The sequence below is a fragment of the Euwallacea fornicatus genome, chromosome 14, assembly GCF_040115645.1.
Source record: "Euwallacea fornicatus isolate EFF26 chromosome 14, ASM4011564v1, whole genome shotgun sequence".
NCBI classification, from domain to species: domain Eukaryota; kingdom Metazoa; phylum Arthropoda; class Insecta; order Coleoptera; family Curculionidae; genus Euwallacea; species Euwallacea fornicatus.
The window spans coordinates 2,535,101-2,541,100 of record NC_089554.1 but is presented as its reverse complement, the minus strand read 5'-3'; the positions used below and the strand labels follow the sequence as shown (position 1 = coordinate 2,541,100).

General features: G+C 38.6%; 1 protein-coding gene across 1 annotated transcript in view; it reads left to right on the top strand.

Moving 5' to 3' along the window:
- The first annotated feature begins 446 nt into the window (after positions 1 to 446).
- The window catches only part of LOC136343453 (octopamine receptor beta-1R-like), a 116,017-nt gene continuing 110,463 nt past the window's right edge, over positions 447 to 6,000 (top strand). The window contains exon 1 of the mRNA XM_066290182.1: positions 447 to 667. The gene's annotated coding sequence lies outside the window, so the exon portion shown is untranslated. The remainder of the gene's footprint in view (positions 668 to 6,000) is intronic.

Genomic DNA, 6,000 nt, shown 5'->3' with positions numbered 1-6,000 from the left:
TGTAAATCTGCAACTTAAAATGACCGAAACTTTGAGATTTATGTAAAGCAGCAAAACAAGTTAAATACCTCGCAACAAAAAAAAACATAAATCCAGCTAAATTCTTTTAGTACTCGAAAGGATAAACTTTGAAAGTTTTTGGGTCATTATAAATGCAAAAATTACCCGCATCTCCCCGACCACCCGCCGATAGGTAATCGCATATTAAAACTTACCCCCCCCACCCTGCATTTCAATATAAAATTTGCAATTTTAACGCCCATTTAATTGGGAAAACATCTCCAGAAATATGCAAAGTAGTCAACATTAAAAAGTAATTAATATCAAAACGCTGAACGTCACGATTTTCCACGTCAACTTGGAAGAGCAAGATGGCGCAGCCGTCAGGTGGAAAGCATGGAAAGCCACACGAAAAGCGAAACGACTCCATTCGACGATGTTACAAGTCCGCGTATACTTTCCATGGAAATGCCGCTACGAGGTTCCGCTTGCATCGGGCGCGAAAATTTAATTTCTATTTTCTATGATTCATGAATGAAAATTGAGGAATGTTTCCGTTGTCGATATGTTTGCTTTAATGCCATTCAAGGTGGATGAAAATGAACTAAAAAACCGCTACAAACTTATGACCTGTGTACTTAATGAGTTGGATTTGATTTTGATTTAGGTAAGAAAGATGCGTATTGACGAATGTGTGTAGTAGTTATCTAGAATGGAGGAAAACGCATGTGTTCATGTATGCGATCTCAAAGCGTAAATACAAGAATTGTGTTTGTTGGTTTATTAGGAATCTAATAATTAGTTTAATTCCTTCTCAGACAATAGAGCTCAATCACAAATCAGAACCACCGTGGCAAATGGCAAATGTTCTGATATCGTGAGTACTCTGCAGGTATGGGGGTAAAGTTGCCTACTTTTTCTAGTCATTTTTCTCTGCACAGAACCGATATTGTAGCAGTTAGACCCATATTTGTTCCCCGAGTGCAATTTAGCTTTTCTCATGTCGTGTCATTACTCAAATCATACGGAAACGCATACATCCATATTTCACATGCTGCAACTTTGTCTCAAATGACGCGAGTTGATCAAAAAAGCCTCCCAGTAGGTGATCAACCGTGAACGCAGGTCGTTGATTTTGAACCCAGCACAAATTTAGACGGCAAGGTTAACGTTCAAACCCGATTAAAATTCACTTTATCGACGTCTTGTCTCGGATATTCAACGTTTATTCCATATTTATTTTAATGGACGCCCCTTATTTAGGTTTTCCCACATCCACCTACGAAATTACATATACACAGCACGTACGGAACGAGGCTTAGAAAATGAGCAATCTCCTTCAGCTGTGCGTTAGAGATTTCGCATTTGGCTTGCTTGCCCTGTTGTTATTTTTTTCCAGCTGAATCAATAAAATTGGGCCATCCTCAAGGCAATTTTTCTAAGCGTTCACCCCAAAATCTTCAGTTTATCATTACATTTTAATAATGTTACCGTGATATAACACAATTAAACTGTTCCCTCTACTACCCCCAACGTAATTATAAATCCCATCTCCAATATTAACAACCTATCATGCCCTCGAATTTCTGATCCAATATTTATTATATCCCCCCTTATCCATCATATAAATATTTAAGACCCCAACATGTCGCCTGACCTTTACTTTTTACCTGACCTCTCAGTTTCGGTGTTTTTATCACTTGGTGGGGTGTTCAATTTTTAAAAAAGCAACATAGAAGGGCCAATAGTCAATGGCCTAAATTATTATTAAACTGAAACACACTAATAATTAACATCGAAAATAGAACATTGCCAAGTCAAGAAATACAGCCCTCGTCATGATCCCGATGAAAGCCTCGTCAAGTGTGCATGTGCTCCAATTAGCAAGATATCGCAATGTGCTGAATAAGCTTTTTTAATCGCTTTGTTGGAAAGAAAAACCGTTTCCATAAATTAACTGCGTTATGCATTTTCGTAAAAAGGGGACTTCTCTGAAATGGCACTTGATTAACCTTGTGTGGACCAAATTCGGCGACACTCACTTTGCCAATACTCGAGTTGGATGAGAACCACAACAATGATATCAGTTTTCGCGTCAGCAAATACATTAAACAAATTATCGTCAGAGCTGGAAATTAGTTCTTCTTTGTGATCTTTGAAGGGAACATTCGTGGCAACGTTATGTTTCAAGAATCGGATATTAAAACACAAAACCGTTCTCACGAGCCTGCCGACATTTTGTTCTTGCCACGACGCTAATTTGGCTCTTAATTTTAGTCTGAGAATTGTTTTTGCCCTGTCAGGATACATTACTGCGATAAAAAAAATAAGGTGAACTCATTTATAAAATGAAAAACTTTTATTTATTCCTTCAAATAAATTTCATCGCCGTGAAAGTACTCCCCGTCCGACACAATGCACTTATGCCATCGTTTCCTCCAATACTCGAAACAGTCAGAGAAATCTTTTTCCGGAATGGCCTTCAACACTTTCTTCGATTCGGCTTTTATCTCCTCAATCGAGTTGAAACAGTGTTCACGGAGCGGTCTTTTGAACTTTGTTGGACAGCCAAAAATCCAATGGGACTAAATCGGACGAATACGGCGGCGGTGGAACGATACGGGCCGAGTTTTTGGCAAAATGTTCTCGCAGGACCAATGCAGTATGGGACGGTGCATTGCCGTAGTGCAAAAACCATGTATTGTCTGCTCACAATTCTGACCTCTTGAGACGAATAGTTTCACGCAAACGACGCATAATGCTCAAAATAATATTTCTTGTTAACACTTTGACCTGGTTGAAAAGCTTCGTAATGCACAACTCCGCACGAATGAAGAAGAAACTGTTAACATAACTTGATGTTTAAGTGAATTTGCTGTAATTTTTTCGGTTTTGGTTCACTTTTGCGCGATATCCCCTCGATTAGTTATTTTTTTCCAAGTCCTATCCATAGGTCCAAGTCCCATCTCCCATAATGGTGCACTTCATGACGTTCTGGTGCTCAGAAACCATTCGTTAACAGGTTCTAACGCGACGCATTTTTTTCAAAAGATTTAGTGTTTTTGGAACCAGTCGAAATTTTAAGTGCTTGAGGCGCAAGACGTGTTTTAAAACGGCGAAAGTTGATCCAAATGAAATGCCCGTAACACCAGCAAGATCTCTAATTGTCAATCAATGGTTTTCGAGAACCAAATCTTTGATTTGCATCACGTTACTTCCATCGTTAAATGTTGATAATCGCTCGGAACGTTGTTCGTCTTAAACCCCTTTCGGCCTTCTTTAAAGTCATTGCATGCAAATTTTTTGTGCGACATAGTCGCATCCTCAAAGGCTTTCTGCAACATCCTTAACATTTCCGCAGCAGAACACTCATTCCGCAAACACAATTTAATGCAAATTCTTTGCTCAACAAAGGCAGAGCAAGAATCGAAACACTCACTTTTGTGTGTTTACAAAAACACGTGTAGCTCTGCAGCAATTGAATATATTGCGATGAAACTTTGCATAGATTGCATAGACAGTGCTACCAACGTAAAAAAAAATAGTTTCATGATTTCAAAGTATCCGCGAGGTTTAAATGAAATATTCACCGTTTCTTTATCACAGTAGTGTAATGCGCCAAAGATAAGGAGGTTTGCCATGAGAATCTCGGAAACTATAGCAGATACATGTTTATGGGTCTTCATGGGAGTGCGACGCATCAAAAATCTCCTAAAAATATGTTGATCGCGCTACGATGCCGGTGAAAACATCTCGAGAACCCTTAAGAGCTGCGAGTTCTCTTGCAGGATTCTTTTTGACATAAAATAGTTAAGAGTACCTATTCGAAGTACTGAATAACTAAAGAATTAAAAACAATTTTGCACTAGATCCCCACTCTGGACACCCTTACCCTGAACGGCCTAAATAACATTTGCGAATGGAAGAGCTGCTTTGCAATGGCAGTCTAGGTCCATTTCAAATACTTAATTTCGTCCCAAAAAACCAATGAAATTAATATCGAACATTTTTTCTCCTTCCCTAACTACCGGTGTTTGGCAACTCACATCCTCACTAGCGTAGGGAAATTAAATGCTTGATAGACTTCCTGCTTAAGATCCGTTATTCGCCGCGTATTAATAATTCAGGAAACTTTCCTAAGCACCATCCTTGTTATGAATTTTGAAGAACTCGTTCGTGCCACGGGAAGTCAAAATCCATTTTACATTTCTTATACGTAATAATTTTTAAATGTCTCATTCGTGAAAAGCACTTTGATTTAAATAACAAGTTGTACAGAAGTGCCGCTGGTGGTGGTATGCTGGACTGAAGAGCGAAACTTTGCGCCATCAACGATAAATTAATGCTAAAATTTTTCGATGATAACAAGCTGAATAATCTGAAGGAACATAAGCGCCGAAGCACTGAACTTTCGTATTTTTGTCCACAGTTTTTTGAGATAGGTATTTCTTACTTGGTAATTAATTAGGAACTTCAGAGAGCTAATAATAGCCGAATAAATGCTCGTTTCCCATACGAGTATTTTGAGGCTTAAAGTTCTTCGCGCAGATACCAGACCTTCCACTCTTGAAACTTTCCCTATTTTGTTACGAATATTCTATATGCCCTTCTAATTATATTCTCTTCTCAGCAAGGACTCCGATTTTTAATTGTGGGAACGGGCGTATGCCGGTAACGGGTCGGTTATTTTGGACATCTGTTTCGATCTATAATTTTATCCATTATCTCGATGTGAAACTGAAACGTTAATTAACGTTCATTTATGAAATGGACGTAACAGTTTCCAGTGAACACCGTGCACGCACAAGTTTGAAAAAAAATTGTAAAATTACAAGTTTTTATTGGCCCCCGTACAAAGCCCGGAAAATACTTAAAAGAAGAATAATTGCTACGTGGAGTTTGTCGTATTTAAAACGAAATATGGAAAAGTAGCTTCGTTCCGGGAATGTAAAAACGAAAGGAAGAAGTCGTTTTCTAACACTAAAAAGTCGTATATTGATTACGCTAGAAGGCCGCGATATTTTTTTGATAAAAATCTCACAAACTGCAACCAATTTTCGAATTTCGTAAAAACAGTCAATTTCCGAAACGAAATTAATCCTTTGATACACACATTTAATGTCGACATACAGATGTAATATTGTAAGATAGGAAACTTCCCAGGGAGCTTTCTGTTTGAATATTTATATTGCATTTTCCCTGGATACTGAATCTAGGGTCTACACGATTAATGTAGACCTAAGCACGATAAAACACGACCTGAATGGGTAATTTCTAGTTCAAGACCTGCAGAAAACAGAGCCTACTAAATTTTCGAGGTCCAAGTCAACACTCTACAGAGACGGCAAAATGGGACAGGGCGATACGAAACACTCGGCTCTAGCTATAAAAAGCCCTCTAGTACAATTTTCGTTTTCAACGATTTTTCAGTTTTCAGCAGCGTGTTTTCCGCGGATTTTGGATAACTGAGATAATACGGCGTTAAACTAGATGCAGGAAAGATGAGAATTCCTTCAAGGAAAAAGAACACAGGATTGTCAAGTATTTAGTTTCAGACGGGAAGTCGAGTTGCTGTCTGCTGATAATAAATTATTTACCCTAATTAACTGCTTGTAGGGAACATGGCCGGCCTTAGCAAGTCTGGCATGCTGGGCGAAATTTTTAATCACCGCCCCCCTACCTCTAAGAAAAACCACCCACCAGGAAAGTGTGCCGCTCTGGGCCATCGTCCGACCCCCCCATTAAGGCCTTACTGCTAGGATAAGTACTTTTAATGTGGACTTTCTGTTCCTAATGGGCATAGTTGTCGTAGCAACTTAAACGCAAATAAAATCCTTTGCCCAGTGCCGCGATTTCATTTTCCAATTTACAATAGAACTTTGTAACAAAAGTTTCATGCTTAAAATCCCGGAAAATAGAAATTTATTTAGGACTTAAATAATTGCTACCTGTTTTCCAATTTCAATGTTCTCTTTACCATGACCGTGTAGAAAATTATGG